The 20,726-nt window shown below is 44.8% G+C and overlaps 1 long non-coding RNA gene across 1 annotated transcript in view; it reads left to right on the top strand.

Moving 5' to 3' along the window:
* The window catches only part of LOC139265546 (uncharacterized), a 48,157-nt gene that overhangs the window by 7,902 nt on the left and 19,529 nt on the right, over positions 1 to 20,726 (top strand). Inside the window, exon 2 of the long non-coding RNA XR_011593568.1 lies at positions 5,524 to 5,624. This is a non-coding gene — a long non-coding RNA (uncharacterized lncRNA). The remainder of the gene's footprint in view (positions 1 to 5,523; positions 5,625 to 20,726) is intronic.

The raw sequence follows: 20,726 nt of genomic DNA, 5'->3' as shown, positions 1-20,726 counted from the left end.
ACAGACCAGCCTCCTGGGAACAATGGATGAGGTCCCGGACCAGATGGATGTTATCGTGGATTGTCCGGCCCGGGACCGTGTAGGACTGGTCGGGGTGGATCATGTGGTCCAGCACGGCACCAAGGCGAGCAGACATCGCCCTGGCGAAGATTTTGTAGTCCGTGCTGAGGAGGGAGACCGGGCGCCAGTTCTTAAGGAGGCGGAGATCGCTCTTCTTAGGCAGCAGGACGATGACTGCCCTGCGCCAAGAGAGGGGCATCTCCCCGGTCGCCAGACTTTCCCCCAGGACCCGCGCGTAGTCGCCCCCCAGGACGTCCCAGAAAGCCCTGTGGGGCAGTCAGCATGAATCCCAAAAAGTTAGTTTGCAGGTGCAGCAGGTAATCAGGAAGGCGAATGGAATGTTGGCCTTCATTGCGAGAGGGATGGAGTACAAAAGCAGGGAGGTCCTGCTGCAACTGTACAGGGTATTGGTGAGGCAGCACCTGGAGTACTGTGTGCAGTTTTGGTCACCTTATTTAAGGAAGGATATACTAGCTTTGGAGGGGGTACAGAGATGATTCACTAGGCTGATACCGGAGATGAGGGTGTTACCTTATGATGATAGATTGAGTAGACTGGGTCTTTACTCGTTGGAGTTCAGAAGGATGAGGGGTGATCTTATAGAAACATTTAAAATAATGAAAGGAATAGATAAGATAGAGGCAGAGAGGTTGTTTTCACTGGTCGGGGAGACTAGAACTAGGGGGCACAGCCTCAAAATACAGGAGGTCCAATTTAAAACCGAGTTGAGAAGGAATTTCTTCTCCCAGAAGGTTGTGAATCTGTGGAATTCTCTGCCCAAGGAAGCAGTTGAGGCTAGCTCATTGAATGTATTCAAATCACAGATAGATAGATTTCTAACCAATAAGGGAATTAAGGGTTATGGGGAGCGGGCGGGTAAGTGGAGCTGAGTCCACGGCCAGATCAGCCATGATCTTGTTGAATGGTGGAGCAGGCTCGAGGGGCTAGATGGCCTACTCCTGTTCCTTATTCTTATGTTCTTATGGTGTCGAGCTTTTTGAGTGTTGTTGGAGCTGCACTCATCCAGGCAAATGTAGAGTACTCCACCACTTTTCCATAGACCGCCCTAAGTGGAGGAAGTGCATTCGGGAGGGCGCTGAGCTCCTCGAGTATCGTCGCTGACAGCATGCAGAAATCAAGCGCAGGCAGAGAAAAGAACGTGCGGCAAACCAGGTTCCCTGCCCACCCTTTCCCTCAACGACTATCTGTCCGACCTGTGACAGAGACTGTGGTTCTCATATTGGACTGTATAGCCACCCAAGAACTCATGCTAAGAGTGGAAGCAAGTCTTCCTCGGTTCCGAGGGACTGCCTATGATGATGATGACAACTCCACCACACTCTTGACTTGTGCCTTGTAGATGGTGGAATGGCTTTGGGGAGTCAGGAGGTGAGACACTCGCCACAGAATACCCAGCCTGTGACCTGCTCTTGTTGCCACAGTATTAATGTGACTGGTCCAATTAAGTTTCTGGTCAATGGTGACCCCCCACCAGGATGTTGATGATAGGGGATTCGGCAATTGTAATACTGTTGCATTTCTTCCACTCCCGTATCGTTATCTCTGGTGTCCCCCAAGAATCTATCCTTGGCCCCTCCTATTTCTCATCTATATGCTGCCCCTTGACGATATCATCCGAAAACACAGAGTCACTTTCCACATGTATGCTGACGACACCCTGCTCTACCTCTCCCTCACTTCTCTTGGCCCATCCATGGTCTTTAAATTGTCAGACTGCTTGCCTGACATCCAGTACTGGATGAGCACAAATTTTCTCCAATTAAATATTGGGAAAACTGAAGCCATCGTCTTTGGCCCCCGCTACTAACTGCATTCCCGAGCCACAGACTCCATCCCTCTCCCTAGCATCTATCTGGGGCTAATCCAGACTGTTCGCAATCTCCGCATCATATTTGACCATGAAATGAGCTTCCGGCCACATATCCGCAGAAAAACTAAAACCACCCTTCCACCTCTGTAACATTGCCCACCTCTGGCCCTGCCTCAGCTCTTCTGCTGCTGAAACCCTCATCCATGCCTTTGTTACCTCTAGACTTGACTACTCCAATGCACTCCTGGCTGGATTCCCACATTCTACACTGCAGCCAGGGCTCAGGTGCAGTACGGGCCAGCCCACACTGCGATCCGTGGACAGTAGGAGTATGTGTGCGCATTAGGTCCGTGCAGCAGAGCTTGATCTCCAATCATCTTGGTTAACCCTTGCCACTGGATCAAGACCTAGCTCTGTCAAGCCCGTGTGGTGGCTAGTGTGCAACGGCCACCCCACGTTAAAAGAATTCACGCATAGGCATCGTCCACCCTTTAATATGTAATTCGGGACCTGGACTATCAGGTCCCTCATTGTAACACCTGTGAACTCATTCCTTTTTGATGTGGAAGCAGGTCATCCTTGCTACAAGGGACTGCCTAATATACTACGTAAACTTGAGGTCATCCAAAACTCGGCAGCCCATGTCCTAGCTCGCACCAAGTCATGATCACCCATCACCTCGGTGCTCGCTGACCTACATTGGGTTAAGCAAGAACTCGATTTAAAATTCTCATCCTTGTTTATAAATCCCTCCATGGCCTTGTCCCTCTTTATCTCTTTCAGACTCACAACCCCACGAAATGTCTGCACTCCTCAAATTCTGCCCTTTTGAGCATCCCTGATTATAACTGCTCAACTATCGGTGGCTATGCCTTCAGCTGCTTCGGCCCCAAGTTCTGGCACCCCCTCTCTAAACCTCTCCGCCTCTTTTTCCTCCTTTAAGATGCCCCTTAAAATCTAGCTCTTTAACCAAGTTTTTGGCCATCTGCCGTAATTTCTTCTTATGTGGCTTGGTGTCAAGTTTATCTATTTTGTCATATAACACTGCTGTGAAGCGCCTTGAGACGTTTTACTACGTTAATGGCGCTATATAAATAAAAGTCGTTTGTTATCAAGCGGCGGTGTTTAGACTCTCGCTTGCTGGAGATAGTCATTGCCCGACACTTGTGGCGCAAATGTTACTTGCCCCTCATCGGCCCAAGCCTGAATGTCATCCACGTCTTGCTGTATATGAGCATGAACTGCTTCATTATCGGAGGAGTTGTGAATGGAACTGAACACTGTGCAGTCATCAGCAAACATCCTCACTTCTGACCTTATGATAGAGGGAAGGTCATTGATGAAGCAGCTGAAGATGGTTGGGCCTAGGACACTGCCCTGAAGAACTCCTGCAGCGATGTTCTGGGGCTGTGATGATTGACCTCCAACCACTACAACCATCTTCCTTTGTGTTAGGTATGAACCCAGCCAGTGGAGAGTTTTCCCCGATTCCCGTTGACCGGTTTTATGAGGGCTCCCTGATGCTACACTCGGTCAAATGCTGCCTTGATGTCAAGGGCAATCACTCTCACCTTGCCTCTGGAATTCAGCTCTTTTGTCCATGTTTGGACCAAGGCTGTAATGAGATCTGGAGCAGAGTGGTCCTGGCGGAACCCAAACTGGGCATCGCTGAGCAGGTTATTGGTGAGTGACGCTTGATAGCACTGTCAACGACACTGTCCATCACTTTACTGATTATTGAGAGTAAACTGATGGGGCGGTATTGACTGGATTTTTATGGACAGGACATACCTGGGCAATTTTGCACATTGTCGGATTGATGCCAGTGTTGTAGTTGTATTGGAACAGCTTGGCTAGAGGTGCTGCTAGTTCTGGAGCACAAGTCTTCAGTAGGACAGCTGGGATGTTGTCTGGGCCCATGGCCTTTGTGTATCCAATGCGCTCAGCTGTTTATTGATATTACATGGAGTGAATCGAATTGGCTAACGACAGGCTTCTGTGATTGTCGGGACATTAGGTGGATGCCGATATAGATCATCCACTCAGCCCTTCTGGCTAAAGATGGTTGTCAGAAGGGTTCCACCATCATTAGGGTGGCGATATTCATAGTGCCTCCACCTCCCATTAGTTGTTTAATGGTCCATCACCATTCGTGATTGGATGTGGCAGGACTGCAGAGCTTTGATCTGATCCATTGATTATGGGAACGCTTAGCCCTATCTATGGCATACTGCTTCTGCTTTTTAGCATACATGTAGTTCTGTGTTGCAGCTTCCCTAGGTTGGCACCTCATTTATCCACCCTCTCCATTACCGACATTCCATGACAACAGTGTGAATTACCTGCAGGATGCACTGCAGCAAAGCACCATGACTTCTTTAGCAGCATCTCCCGCAACCACAACCTCCACCTTCTAGAAGGATACGGGCAGCAGGTGCATGGGAACATCGGCTCCAAGTTCCCCTACAAGTCACATACTGTAATGAGTTGGACATATTTTGCTCTTATTTCATCATCACTGGGACAAAATCCTGGAACACCCAGCATTTTTGGAGCACCTGCACCACACAGGCTGCAACAAGGGCGAGGGGGGTGGGTAATAAATGCTGACTTTGCCAGCGATGCCCAAATCCCAACAATGTAAAAAAAAAGCAACAGAATGTTTTTATAAAAGGATCTTAATGCAAACTGATTTGAGTAAAATTTTAATTAATATTTTGAATAAAAGCTTATTTTTTTAACTTCAGAAAGCACATCTAACTGAAAGACAATGTCTTCCTTCATTTGAGTTTAAATTGCATTTTCTTTTAACAAATAAAAATTTGAATGATGAAAGTTTCTCCAGCAAATAGGCTGTATTTGCCAACACCTGCTTAATTGATAATTAGAAAATATAAACATTCTAATTAGTGTCAATTGTAAGATGAACAGACCGGTATAAAGAAATAATAAAGCACAGAATTCAATGTTTGCAGACATTTCGAAGAAAACAAACTAGTGCTGCCAGGCACAGAACCCTTTTTCCTCCTGCAGCAATACCAATGGTAGGAGGAGGTAATTACAACAAGTTGACAGCTTTCCTTGCAAATGTCTGCATCGGATTTTATAATAGAAATATAAAATAAGGATAGAATAGATGACTTTAAAATGGGGACTGATTATGCCCGATTACTCGGGTCCAAGTATCCTGCAGCATCGAACTCTGCTTCACTTGAAGACTATAATTTGTCTCAACTCTCCTTTGCAAATGCTATGGGTAAGGAACTAATAAAATACTTGCGCACAGAATGCTCATTCTGTAAACATCATACTTCCTGTCATACTTCGGAATGCCATAATGAATCTATATATTATAACCCTACATATAATGTGTGATATACTGTTTTTATAATATGGGCGCTCATTCAATTTAGGAACATCAGGGTCACTGATTTAGTGAGTGAAAATTCCATTTGTATTCTAATGGTATGTGGGATTTGTGCTCGTGGTTTTAGGGGTAGAATTCACGCTGTCCTTTATTGTGTGAAAAACATGCACAGTCTTGCTTCTGTTGTCATACTTTGTGTCCTAATTTTGTCCTACCTGGGCAATGTCTCGAAATTCTTAAACCATGAATTTTGTTCTCTCCTTAGCATTACTTACATCGCAGGCTTTCCAAGCTAGGGTGCTGCAGCACCAACAACCTGATTCTCCCAGGTCCATCCACATCAAACTATCCTTGCCGAAATGCAAGGTATTTTGTAATTCTTTAAATGTTCTAAATGTATCTTTTAAATTTTTGTCTTTTAAGAATACATAACTTAAAATTAACAAAACTAGCTCCAACTTAATTTTACCAGCTAACTGGGGATTTCTGTAGATCTGGCACACTTAGCTCTTCTTATATTTATCTATGTAATTAACTCAGGATTCTAGCCAGCCTGGCCAACTCAGATTATACTTACTTATTCTGGTGATTCTGGCAGACTACTCACTCAGCTGCAATTATATTTAATCAATTCCAAGGACACCTGCGAGTCTGTAATTTTATTTATTAACTCCCAAGGATTTCTGTAAGCCCACCAAAGGCTCATTTAATTAATTAATTTGGGAAAAATCAGTTTGCTGAGCCCTTGCTGGTTAATTGCTTGACTACCAAAGTCTGTTGCGTTATTAATTTGTGTGAAGTATATTCTCCAATACTGAAGTCTGCTTTCCAGCCTATCTTATTCTGTTCCTTTGGTCTGCTTCAGTACCACCATTCCGTCCCAGTTCCCTTTCTTTTTTCTCCCCATATATTTCTACTGGACTTCACTGTTTCCATTTATCTATTTATTCTGTTCTCTTATGCCTTACCCCCTCCTTCACCGTTCCTCCGCAACTCCTTGTTTCAGCTTCTGTTCTCTATGTACTCCTCCAAGGCTCTGTTAATCCACCAGATCCTTCCTTTCTCCCACCCCCATAAGTCCTCCATACCTCCTCACCTATCTAATTCTGCTTCTCTCCATTCATTGCAAACTGCTGCCCTTGCCTCAGTTGTCACGACCCACCTCCTTACCAGCTCATGACACACCTACCCACTATCGTTCAATTATACAATTCCATCCACATCTTGATTACTCACTATCTAAAGTAATCCTTACTCCTTCACTATTCACCCCTGATCTATTGAGTACTTTACTTCAAAGGCTCTTTCTCCAAATTCTCAATACTTTTTTCCTCTAACTACTCATTACACTCCTCAAACTACTCTTCTCATAAATCTCAGCCCCCTAAACTACGCAGATGGTCACAAAACCAGCACATCCCAAACAGCAATTCTGTTACCAACACCGTGACACTTCAATTTCCTTATACAACATTTCTTCACACTTCACATCAGCAATGCAGCAGTAAGTCCAGCAGCAGCCAAGTTCATGGCACTGTGGTTGGCTCTGCTGCATAGGAGGGCAGGAAAAAGAGTGGGAGAGCTATAGTGGTAGAGGATTGTATTGTAAGGGGAATAGACAGACGTTTCTGCGGCCGCAACTGAGACTCCAGAATGGTATGTTACCTCCCTGGTGCAAGGGTCAAGAATGGCTTGGAGTGGCTGCAGGACATTTTGAAGGGGGAGGGTGAACAACCAGTTGTCATGGTGCATATAGATACCAACAATATAGGTAAAAAATAAGATGAGGTCCTACAAGACGAATTTAGGGAACTAGGAGCTAAATTAAAAAGTAGGACCTCAAAAGTAGTAATCTCAGGATTGCTACCAGTGCCACGTGCTAGTCAGAGTAGGAATCGCAGGATAGCTTAGATGAATACGTGGCTTGAGGAGTGGTGCAGAAGGGAGGGATTCAAATTCCTGAGACATTGGAACCGGTTCTGGGGGAGGTGGGACCAGTACAAACCGGACGGTCTGCACCTGGGCAGGACCGGAACCAATGTCCTAGGGGGAGTGTTTGCTCGCGCCGTTGGGGAGAGGTTAAACTAATATGGCAGGGGGATGGGAACCTATGCAGTGAGACAGAGGGAAGTGGAATTGGGGTAGAAGCAAAAGATAGAAACAAGAAAAGTAAATGTGGAGAGCAGAGAAACCCAAGGCAAAAAGCAAAAAGGACCACATTAGAGCAAAATTCTAAAGGGGCAAAGTGTGTTAAAAAGACAAGCCTGAAGGCTCTGTGCCTCAATGCGAGGAATATTCGGAATAAGATGGACGAATTAACTGCGCAGAGAGCAGTTAACGGATATGATGTAATTGGTATCACGGAGACATGGCTCCAGGGTGACCAAGGCTGTGAACTCAACATCCAGGAGTATTCAACATTTAGGAAGGATAGACAGAAAGGAAAAGGAGGTGGGGTGGTGTTGTTGGTTAAAGAGGAAATTAATGCAATAGTAAGGAAGGACATTAGCTTGGATGATGTGGAATCGGTATGGGTGAAGCTACGGAATACCAAAAGGACAGAAAACGCTAGTGGGAGTGGTGTACAGACCGCCAAACTAGTAGTGAGGTTAGGCAAGCATCAAACAGGAAATTAGGGATGCGTGCAATAAAGGTACAGCAGTTATCATGGGCGGCTTTAATCTACATATTGATTGGGCTAACCAAACTGGTAGCAATATGGTGCAGGAGGATTTCCTGGAGTGTATTAGGGATGGTTTTCTGGACCAATATGTCAAGGAACCAACTAGAGGACTAGCCATCCTGGACTGGGTGATGTGTAATGAGAAAGGACTAATTAACAATTTTGTTGTGCGAGGCCCATTTGAGGAAGAGTGATCTTAATATGATAGAATTCTTTATTAAGATGGCGAGTGACACAGTTAATTTAGAGACTAGGGTCCTGAACTTTAGGAAAGGTAACTTCGATGGTATGAGACGTGATTTGGCGAGAATAGACTGGCGAGTGATACTTAAAGGGTTGATGGTGGATAGGCAATGGCAAACATTTAAAGATCACATGGATGAACTTCAATGATTGTACATCCCTGTCTGGAGTAAAAATAAAACGGGGAAAGTGGCTCAACCGTGGCTACCAAGAGAAATTAAGGATAGTGTTAAATCCAAGGAGGAGGCATATAAATTGGCTGGAAAAAGCAGCAAACCTGAGGACTGGGAGAATTTTATAATACAGCAGAGGAGGACAAAGGGTTTAATTAGGAGGGGAAAAATAGAATATGAGAAGAAGCTTGCTAGGAACATAAAAACTGACTGCAAAAGCTTCTATAGATATGTGAAGAGAAAAAGATTAATGAAAACAAACGTAGGTCCCTTGCAGTCAGATTCAGGTGAATTTATAATGGCGAACAAAGAAATGGCGGACCAGTTAAACAAATACTTTGGTTCTGTTTTCACGAAGGAAGACACAACCTTTCAGAAATACTGGGGGACCGAGGGTCTAGTGAGAAGGAGGAACTGAAGGAAATCCTTATTAGGCGGGAAATTGTGTTCGGGAAATTGATGGGATTAAAGGCCGATAAATCCCCGCGGCCTGATAGTCTGCATCCCAGACTACTTAAGGAACTAGCCCTAGAAATAGTGGATGCATTGGTGATCATTTTCCAACAGCCTATCGACTCTGGATCGGTTCCTATGGACTAGAGGGTAGCTAATGTAACCCCACTTTTTAAAAAAGGAGGAAGAGAGAAAACAGCGAATTATAGACCGGTTAGCCTGACATCGGTAGTGGGGAAAATGTTGGAATCAATTATTAAAGATATAATAGCAGCGCATTTGGAAAGCAGTGACAGGATCGGTCCAAGTCAGCATGGATTTATGAAAGGGAAATCCTGCTTGACAAATCTTCTAGAATTTTTTGAGGATGTAACAGGTAGAGTGGACAAGGGAGAACCAGTGGATGTGGTGTATTTGGACTTTCAAAAGGCCTTTGACAAGGTCCCGCATAAGAGATTGGTGTGAAAAATTAAAGCACATGGCATTGGGGGTAATGTACTGACATGGATGGAGAACTGATTGACAGACAGGAAGCAAAGAGTCGGGATAAACGGGTTCTTTTCATAGAAACATAGAAAATAGATGCAGAAGTAAGCTATTCGGCCCTTCGAGCCTGCACCACCATTCAATAAGATCATGGCTGATCATTCCCTCAGTACCCCTTTCCTGCTTTCTCTCCAAACCCCTTATAGCAGAATATTATCTGAATGGCGACAGATTAGGAAAGGGGGAGGTGCAACGAGACCTGGATGTCATGGTTCATTAGTCATTTAAAGTTGGCAAGCAGGTACAGCAGGTGGTGAAGAAGGCAAATGGTATGTTGGCCTTCATAGCTAGGGGATGAGAGTATAGGAGCAGGGAGGTCTTACTGGAATATTGTGTTCAGTGGTGGTCTCCTAATCTGAGGAAGGATGTTCTTGCTATTGAGAGAGTGCAATGAAGGTTCACCAGATTGATTTCTGGGATGGTGGGACTGACATATGAGGAGACTGGATCAACTGGGCCTTTATGCACTGGAATTTAGAAGGATGAGAGGGGATCTCATAGAAACGTTTAAGATTCCGACGGGACTGGACAGGTTAGATGCGGGAAGAATGTTCCCGATTGATGAAGTCGTCCAGAACCAGGGGACATAGTCTTAGGATAAGGGGTAGGCCATTTATGACTGAGATGAGGAGAAACTTCTTCACTCGGAGAGTTGCTAACCTGTGGAATTCCCTGCCGCAGAGAATTGTTAATGTCAGTTCACTGGATATATTCAAGAGGGAGTTAGATATGGCTCTTACGGTGAAGGCGATCAAGGGATATGGAGAGAAAGCAGGAAAGGGGTACTGATGGAATGATCAGCCATGATCTTATTGAATGGTGGTGTAGGCTCGAAGGGCCGAATAGCCTACTCCTGCATCTATTTTTCTATGTTTCATAAATCCATGCTGACTTGGACCGATCCTGTCACTGCTTTCCAAATGCGATGCTATTTCATCTTTAATAATTGATTCCAACATTTTCCCCACCACTAACCGGTCTATAATAACCAGTTTTCTCTCTCCCTCCTTTTTTAAACAGTGGTGTTACATTAGCTACCCTCCAGTCTATAGGAACTGATCCAGAATCAATAGACTGTTGAAAAATGATCACCAATGCATCCACTATTTCTATGGCCACTTCCTTAAGTAGTCTGGGATGCAGACTATCAGGCCCCGAGGATTTATCGGCCTTCAATCCCATCAATTTCCCTAACACAATTTCCCACCTAAGGATTTCCTTCAGTTCCTCCTCCTCACTAGACCCTCGGTCCCCTAGTATTTCCGGAAGGTTATTTGTCTTCCTTCGTGAAAACAGAACCAAAGTATTTGTTTAATTGGTCCTCCATTTCTTTGTTCCCCATTATAAATTCACCTGAATCTGACGTTTGTTTTCACTAATCTTTTTCTCTTCACATATCTATAGAAGCTTTCAGTTTTTATGTTCCCAGCAAGCTTCCGCTCATACTCTATTTCCCCCACTCCTAATTAAAACATTTGTCCTCCTCTGCTGTATTACAAAATTCTCCCAGTCCTCAGGTTTGCTGCTTTTTCTGGCCAATTTATATGCCTCTTCCTTGGATTTAACACTATCCTTCATTTCCCTTGGTAGCCACAGTTGAGCAACCTTCCCTGTTTTATTTTTACTCCAGACAAGGATGTACAATTGTTGAAGTTCATCCATGTGATCTTTAAATGTTTGCCATTGCCTATCCACCGTCAACCCTTTAAGTATCACTCGCCAGTCTATTCTAGCTAATTCACGTCTCATACCATCGAAGTTACCTTTCCCCAAGTTCAGGACCCTAGTCTCTGAATTAACTGTGTCACTCTCCATCTTAATAAATAATTCTACCATATTATGGTTACTCTTCCCCAAGGGGCCTTGCACAACAAAATTGCTAATTAGTCCTTTCTCATTACACATCACCCAGTCTAGGATGGCCAGCCCTCTAGTTGGTTCCTCGACATATTGGTCTAGAAAACCATCCGTAATACACTCCAGGAAATCCTCCTCCACCGCATTGCTACCAGTTTGGTTAGCTCAGTCAATATGTCGATTAAAGTCGCCCATGATAACTGCTGTACCTTTATTGCACGCATCCCTAATTTCTTGTTTGATGCTGTCCCCGTCCTCATTACTACTGTTTGGCGGTCTGTACACAACTCCCACTAGAGTTTTCTGCCCTTTGGTATTCCGTAGCTCCACCCATACAGATTCCACATCGTCCAAGCTAATGTCCTTCCTTACTGTTGCATTAATTTCCTCTTTAACCAGCAACGCCACCCCACCTCCTTTTCCTTTCTGTCTATCCTTTCTAAATGTTGAATACCCCTGGATGTTGAGTTCCCAGCCTTGGTCACCCTGGAGCCATGTCTCCGCGATGCCAATTACATCATATCAGTTAATTGCATTGAGGCACAGAGCCTTCAGGCATGTCTTTTTAACATCCTTTACCCTTTAAGATTTTGCTGTAATGTGGTCCTTTTTGCTTTTTGCCTTGGGTTTCTCTGCCCTCCACTTTTACTTTTCTTCTTTCTATCTTTTGCTTCTGCCTCCATTCTACTTCCCTCTGTCTCCCTGCATAGGTTCCCATCCCCCTGCTGTATTAATTTAACCCCTCCCCAACAGCACGAGCAAACACTCCCCCGAGGACATTGGTTCCGATCCTGCCCAGATGCAGACTGTCCGGTTTGTACTGGTCCCACCTCCCCCAGAACCGGTTCCAATGTCCCAGGAATTTGAATCCCTCCCTTCTGCACCACTCCTCAAGCCACGTATTCATCTGAGCTATCCTGTGATTCCTACTCTGACTAGCAAATGGCACTGGTAGCAATCCTGACATTACTACTTTTGAGGTCCTACATTTTAATTTAGCTCCTAGCTCCCTAAATTAGTCTTGTAGCATCTGATCCCGTTTTTTACCTATATCATTGGTACCTATATGCACCACGACAACTGACTGTTTACCCTCCCCCTTCAAAATGTCCTGCACCTGCTCAGAGACATAGAAACATAGAAAATAGGTGCAGGAGTAGGCCATTCGGCCCTTCAAGCCTGCACCGCCATTCAATGAGTTCATGGCTGAACATGCAACTTCAGTACCCCATTCCTGCTTTCTCGCCATACCCCTTGATCCCCCTAGTAGTAAGGACTTCATCTAACTCCCTCTTGAATATATTTAGTGAATTGGTCTCAACTACTTTCTGTGGTAGAGAATTCCACAGGTTCACCACTCTCTGGGTGAAGAAGTTTCTCCTCATCTCGGTCCTAAATGGCTTACCCCTTATCCTTAGACTGTGACCCCTGGTTCTGGACTTCCCCAACATTAGGAACATTCTTCCTGCATCTAACCTGTCTAAACCCGTCAGAATTTTAAATGTTTCTATGAGATCCCCTCTCATTCTTCTGAACTCCAGTGAATACAAGCCCAGTTGATCCAGTCTTTCTTGATATGTCAGTCCCGCCATCCCGGGAATCAGTCTGGTAAACCTTCACTGCACTCCCTCAATAGCAATAAATGTCCTTCCTCAAGTTAGGAGACCAAAACTGTACACAATACTCCAGGTGTGGCCTCACCAAGGCCCTGTACAACTGTAGCAACACCTCCCTGCTCCTGTACTCAAATCCCCTCGCTATGAAGGCCAACATGCCATTTGCTTTCTTAACCGCCTGCTGTACCTGCATGCCAACCTTCAATGACTGATGTACCATGACACCCAGGTCGCGTTGCACCACCCCTTTTCCGAATCTGTCACCATTCAGATAATAATCTGTCTTTCTATTTTTACCACCACTCACATTTATCCAAATTATACTTCATCTGCTATGCATTTTGCCCACTCACCTAACATCCTTGACCCTTGCACCAGGGAAGCAACATACCATCCTGGAGTCTCGGTTGCGGCCGCAGAAACATCTATCTATTCCCCTTACAATAGAATCCCCTATCACTATAGCTCTCCCACTCTTTTTCCTGCCCTCCTGTACAGCAGAGCCACCCACGGTGCCATGGACTTGGCTGCTGCTGCCCTCCCCTGATGAGTCATCCCCCTCAACAGTACCCAAAGTGGTGTATCTGCTTTGCAGGGGGATGACCGCAGGGGACCCCTGCACTACCTTCCTTCCACTGCTCTTCCTGTTGGTCACCCATCCCCTATCTGGCTGTGTAACCTTTACCCGCGGTAAGACCAACTCACTAAACGTGCTATTCACCTCATTCTCAGCATCGTGGATGCTCCAGAGTGAATCCATCCACACCTCCAGTGCCGCAATGCGGTCTGTCAGGAGCTGCAGCCGGATACACTTCCCGCATATGTCGTCGTCAGGGACACTGGAAGCGTCCCTGACTTCCCACATAGTACAGGAGGAGCATAATATGTGTACGAGCTCTCCTGCCATGACTTAATCCCTAGAATAACTTAATTTGGCAACAATAATGCTAAAGGTTACTTACTGATAAAGAAAAAAAGAAAAATTACTCATCAACCACCAGCCAATCACTTACCCCCTTGGCTGTGACATCACCTTTCGAATGGAAGGCAGTGACTAGTGGGGTACTGCAGGGCTCAGTGCTGGGACCCCAGCTATTTACAATATACATTCATGATTTCGATGAGGGAATTGAGTGTAATATCTCCAAGTTTGCAGATTACACTAAGCTGGGTGGCAGTGTGAGCTGTGAGGAGGACGCTAAAAGGCTAGGTGAGTGGGCAAACGCGTGGCAGATGTAGTATATTGTGGATAAATGTGAGATTATCCACTTAGGTAGCAAAAACACAAAGGCAGAATATTATCTGAATGGCGGCAGATTAGGATAAGGGGAAGTGCAGCGAGACCTGGGTGTCATGGTACATCAGTCATTGAAAGTTGGCCTGCAGGTTCAGCAGGCGATGAAGAAGGTAAATGGTACGTTGGCCTTCATAGCTGGGGGATTTGAGTATAGGAGCAGGGAGGTCTTACTGCAGTTGTACAGGGCCTTAGTCAGGCCTCACATGTAATATTGTGTTCAATTTTGGTCTCCTAATCTGAGGAAGGACGTTCTTGCTATTGAGGGAGTGCAGCGAAGGTTCACCAGACTGATTCCCGGGATGGCAGGACTGACATATGAGGAGAGACTGGATCGACTGGGCCTGTATTCACTGGCGTTTAGAAGGATGAGAGGGGATCTCATAGAAACATATAAAATTCTGACGGGACTGGACAGGTTAGATGCAGGAAGAATGTTCCCGATGTTGGGGAAGTCCAGAAGCAGGGGACATAGTCTAAGGATAAGGGTTAATCCAGTTAGGACTGAGATGAGGAGAAACTTCTTCACTCAGTGAGTTGTTAATCTGTGGAATTCCCTACTGCAGAGAGTTGTTGATGCCAGTTTATTGGATATATTCAAGAGGGAATTAGATATGGCCCTTATGGCTAAATGAATCAAGGGGTATGGAGAGAGAGCAAGGGGTACTAAGGTGAATGATCAGCCATGATCTTATTGAATGGTGGTGCAGGCTCGAAGGGCCGAATGGCCTATTCCTGCTCCTATTTTCTATGTTTCTATACTGTGCATCTATGGGCACCACCATATTACACCCAATAACAAGATAGTCAAGATTCATTAGATTGAGGTCAGAAATGAAATACCTGTTATGAAGGCATGAAAAATTAGGGGTGGTCAACAATTGCATTTATATAGCACTTTCAAATGTCGAAAAAGATCCCATGGTGTTTCACAGGGGGTAATTAGATAAAAATGGATCCCAAGCGAAAGGAGGTATTAGCAAGGGTGACCAAAAGCTTGGTCAAAGACATGGGCTTTAAGAAGGGACTTAAAGGAGAGAGAAGTCGAGAGGCAGAGCGGGTTAAGGGAGGGAATTTCAGAGCACAGGGCTCAGATGACTGAAGGCACAGCTGCCAATGGGGTGGGACGGGTGTTCATAGAATCGTAACAGCACGGTAGGAGGCCATTCAGCCCGTCAAGCCCGTTCTGGCTCTCTGCAAGAGGCCCCCAGCTAGTCCCGATCCCCTGCCCTTTCCCGGTAGCCCTGCAAAATGTTTCCTTAAGGTACTTATCCAATTCCCTTTTGAAAGTCATGATAGAATCTGCCATCCTCTCAGGCAGTGCATTCCAGATCATAACCACTCGCATACATTTTCTTTTCCTCTCGTCCCCTTTGGATCTTCTGCAAATCATCTCTCAACCCTTCCATCAATGGGAACAGTTTCTCCCTCTCTATTCTGTTTAGACCCCATATGATTTTGAACACCTCGATAAAATCTCCTTTCAATCTTCTTTGCTCCAAGGAGACTAGTCCTAGCTTCTCCAGTCTCTCCACATAACTGAAGTTCCTCATCCTTGGAACCATTCTTGTAAATCTTTTCTACACCCCAAGGCCTTCACATTTTCCTAAAGTGTAGTGCCCAGAATTGGACAATACTCCAATTGTGGCCAAACCCGTGTTTTATAAAGGTTCATCTTAACTTCCTTGCTTTTGTACTCTATGCCATTATTTATAAACCCCAGGATCCCATGTGTTTTTTTTTAACCGCTTTCTTAACCTGCCCTGACACCTTCAACGCTTTGTGCATATATACCCACTGGGTCTCTGTTCCTGCACTCACTTTAGAATTGTACCCTTTAGTTTATATTGCTTCTCCTCGTTCTTCCTGCTAAAATGTATCACTTTGCACTTTCCCTCTCTACCCCCTCCCCCCCTACTCACTCCCTCTCTCTCTCTCTCCACCCATTCCACCAGCCTGTCTACGTCCTGCTAAGTCTATCTCTATACTCCTCTGTTCACTACACTTCCAAGTTTTGTGTCAACTGCAAATTTTCTAATAGTGTCCTGAACATCCAAGTCCAAATCATTAATATATATATCAAGCAGTGGTCCTTGTACTGATCCCGGAGAATATCACTGTATACCTTCCTCCAATCCAGAAACAATGTTCATCACTGCTCTCTGTTTCCTGTCACTTAGATAAATTTTGTATCCATGCTGCCACTGTCCCTTTTGTTCCAGTCTTCAACTTTGCTGGCAAGCCTATTATGCAGAACTTTATCAAATGCCTTTTTGGAAGTCCATGTACACCACATCAACCCTCGGTTACGTCAGAAAAGGCTGGTGTGAGAAGTAGAGTGTTTGGGCAAGGAGGTGGGGTTGTAGTTTTAGTGCTGGAGGAGGATACAGAGAAAGGGAGGGCCATGAGGGACTTTAAACACAAGGATGAGAATTTTAAATTGGAGACATTGCTGAATTGCATTGCTTCCTGGTCCCCAAAGATAGGGATGATGGGTGAGCGGGACTTGGTGCAAGATACAATATAAGCAGCAAAGTTTTGGCTGAGCTGAAGTTTACAGCGGGTGGAGGATGGGAGGCCAGCCAGAACATGGCTTGGTTGAGTCTAGACGTGACAAAGGCACAGTTGAGGGTTTAGTAGCAGATGGGTTGAGGCAGGGATGGAAATGTGCGATGTTGGAGGTGGAAGTAGGTAGTCTTTGTCATTGAGAGAATATGGAGTCAGAAGCTCAGTCATGCTCAAATAGGATGCAGAGATTGCAAAAAGCCCAAAACAATGGTCGGGGAGGGAGATGGAATCGGTGGTGAGTGTATAGTTTGTGGCAAGGGTTAAAGATGATGGCTTCAGTCTTCCCAATATTTGACAGGAGGAAATAGTGCCTATCCAAGACTGGATATCATTTGAGCAGTCTGACAGTAGAGGCAATGGAGAGGGAGAGCTAGGTGCCATCATGTCAAACATGACCCCATGTCTTCACATGATGTCGCCAAGGGGCAACATGTAGATGAGGGCCAATCCTCGAGGGACCTAGAGACAATGGTGCAGGTGGGGGAAGAAGCCCTTGCAGGAGATGTTCTAGCTATGATCGGATAGCTTTGAAATGGTACCAAGCGAAGACAATCCAACGGAGCTAGATAACAGAGGAAAACTGTTGGCCAGGATGGTGTGGTCGACTGTGTCACATAGAAACGTAGAAAATAGGTGCAGGAGTAGGCCATTCGTCCCTTCGAGCCTGCACCACCATTCAATATGATCATGGCTGATCATGCAACTTCGGTACCCCATTCCTGCTTTCTCTCCATACCCCTTGATCCCCCTAGTAGTAAGGACTTCATCTAACTCCTTTTTGAATATATTTAGTGAATTGGCCTCAACAACTTTCTGCGGTAGAGAATTCCACAGGTTCACCACTCTCTGGGTGAAGAAGTTTCTCCTCATCTCGGTCCTAAATGGCCTACCCCTTATCCATAGGCCACAGACAGTTAGAGGAAGACGAAGAGGGGTAATGTACCAAGGTCAGTCACAGTGGATGTGGTTTGTGACTTTGTATAGGACCATTCAACTGCTGTGGCAGGCAATAGTTGTTAATGGGATATGAGGTTTTCCAAATTCTAAAACTTTGTTAGTGAAATACTGTTTCATCTAGTTGGCAAAACAGTTACAACAGGACAAACTCAAGATCATTAGAATATAAAAGCAAAATACTGCGGATTCTGGAAAGCTGCAACAAAAAGAGAAAATGCAGCAAATATTAACGGTCAGGCAGTATCTGTGGAGAGAGAAACAGGATTAACATTTCAGGTTGATGATCGTTCGTCTGATATTTAACATTACTACGGTTTAAACAAATGCAATTTCTTCACACTATTGACCCAATGGCAAAATTTATTACAGGCTGCAAGAATGAGTGCTGGTAACAGATCTACAACTTGAATATGCACTGCACTAGTTTCTAGAACGTGTAATGCTTTACAACAACAAATAGTGATGCTATTTTAACATTTCCTAGTGTTTATTTAAAATTATTTGGTTTGGTATAGACAAATTCCATCCTCCTGAGTTTTATTATCCAGTCACTAGCACTTTTCACTCCTCAAACTGTAATTTACCAAAATTCCCTGGATTCTGGGGAGGTCCCAGCAGATTGGAAAACTGCAAATGTAACACCCCTATTTAAAAAAGGAGGCAGACAAAAAGCAGGAAACTATAGACCAGTTAGCCTAATATCTGTGGTTGGGAAAATGTTGGACTCCATTATTAAAGAAGCAGTAGAGGGACATTTGGAAAAGCATAATTCAGTCAGGTGGGATTTATGAAGGGGAAGTCATGTTTGACAAATTTGCTGGAGTTCTTTTGAGTATATAACGAACAGGGTGGATAAAGAGGAACGGGTGGATGTGGTGTATTTGGACTTCCACAAGGCATTTGACAAAGTGCCACAGAAAAGGCTACTGCACAAGATAAAAGTTGACGGGGTTGGGGATAATATATTAGCATGGATAGAGGGTTGGCTAACTAACAGAAAACAGAGTCGGGGATAAATGGTTCATTCTCGGGTGGGTAATCAGTAACTAGTGGGGTGCTGCAATCAGTGCTGGGACCCCAACAATTTACAATCTATATGAACGATTTGGATGAAGGGACCGAGTGTAACGTAGCCAAGTTTGCTGACGATACAAAGATGGGAAGAAAAGCAATGTGTGAGGACACAAAAAACCTGCAAAAGGACATAGACAGGCTAAGTGAGTGGGCAAAAATTTGGCAGATGGAGTATAATGTTGCAAAGTGTGAGGTTATGCACTTTGGCATAAATAACAGAAAAGCAAACTATAATTTAAATGGAGAAAAATTGCAAAGTGCTGTAGCACAGCGGGACCTGGTGCATGAAACACAAAAGGTTAGCATGCAGGTCCAGCAAGTGATCAGGAAGGCCAATGGAATCTTGGCCTTTATTGCAAAGGGGATGGCATATAAAAGCAGGGAAGTCTTGCTGTAGTCATACAGGGTATTGGTGAGGCCACACCTAGAATACGCCATAGAGTTTAGGTTTCCATATTTACAAAAGGATATATTTGCTTTGGAGACTGTTCAGAGAAAGTTCACTAGGTTGATTCCGGAGATGAGGGGGTTGACTTATGAGGAAAGGTTGAGTAGGTTGGGCTACTACTCATTGGAATTCAGAAGAATGAGGTGATCTTATTGAAACAAATAAGATTATGAGGGGGCTTGACAAGGTGGATGTAGAGAGGATGTTTCCACTGATAATGGAGACTAGAACTAGGGGGCATAATCTTAGGAGGAGGCATCCATTTAAAACTGAGGAGGAGGAACAACAACTTCTCAGAGGGTTGCAAATCTGTGGAATTCTCTGCCTCAGAGCTGTGGAAGCTAGGTTATTGAATAAGACAGAGATAGACAGTTTCTTAACCGACAAGGGGATAAGGGGTTATGGGGAACGTGCAGGGAAGTGGACCAGAGTCCACGATTGGATCAGTCATGATTGTTTTAAATGGCGGAGCAGGCTCAAGGGGCCCTATGGCTTACTCCTGCTCCTATTTCTTATAGCTGCAGAACTGGTAGGCCCTAGTTGAAATCTTGAATTCCAGTCTCTTGTTTCCAGGCTTCACTTTCCATTCACATCCATTTTGCTTAAATTGCACAGCTCAAAAAACCAGATATATTGGGATAATTCCTTCTTTATCCTTTTAACAGATTTGAAAGACTAGAGTCAGTAATATGAGAATTAACTTCCATTTATTATCATTTTACCCTGTGGAACAGCAATCCATCTTAATTCCATACTTAGGAACTGACGCTTCAGTGTGTACGCTGACACCCAGAAGAGCAGATATAGGACACTGACCAACAGACTCACACAGGGTTCTGTCCCGGCACCCATGTTATTCAACGTTTACACCAGTGACCTGCCCGAAACAGAGTCCCGCAAGTTCATATACGCTGATGACATTAATCTGTCCATCACCAAGGATACCCTGACCAATGATTTAGAGGATGGAGGCTTACTTCCGCCAATGGCGACTTCGGCCAAACGCGCAAAAGACCGTCACCTCGACATTCCACCTCAACACCCATCAAACAAACCAAGCTTTGAAAGTTACCTTTTGCGGCGCAGAGGCTAATTATGCGAAAAAACCCTCCTATTTAGGAGTCGAGCTTGATCGCATATTCCAGAACTTTGGGAAGAAACTAAAGAGTAGAGTGAACTTGATCCAGAAACTCACTGGATCCACATGGGGAGCAGATGCTCAAACCCTCCATACGGCAGCACTCACCCTGGTGTTCCCAACAGCATAATACTGCTCTCTGGCCTGGCTATCAAGTCCGTATCTCAAATCTTTTGATGTCCAGCTGAATTCTACTATGAGAATCATCACCGATACGCTTTTAGCGACAGCAACACTGTGGCTGCCGGTGCATCAAAACATCGCCGCGATATGCAGTCTCCAAAGAATACAACCGCTACACCAGTAAAGACATACCGATCCAGGTCAACTTGAACAACCTACCACCAACCTGTCTCAAATCTAGGCAGCCATTTTGGACTGTCATTGAAGCCCTGCAGCAATCTCCCCTCAGCCTTGG

The sequence above is a fragment of the Pristiophorus japonicus genome, chromosome 6, assembly GCF_044704955.1.
Source record: "Pristiophorus japonicus isolate sPriJap1 chromosome 6, sPriJap1.hap1, whole genome shotgun sequence".
Taxonomy (NCBI): domain Eukaryota; kingdom Metazoa; phylum Chordata; class Chondrichthyes; family Pristiophoridae; genus Pristiophorus; species Pristiophorus japonicus.
Note: the sequence above shows the minus strand (reverse complement) of the source record. Positions and strands in the feature narration are given on the sequence as shown.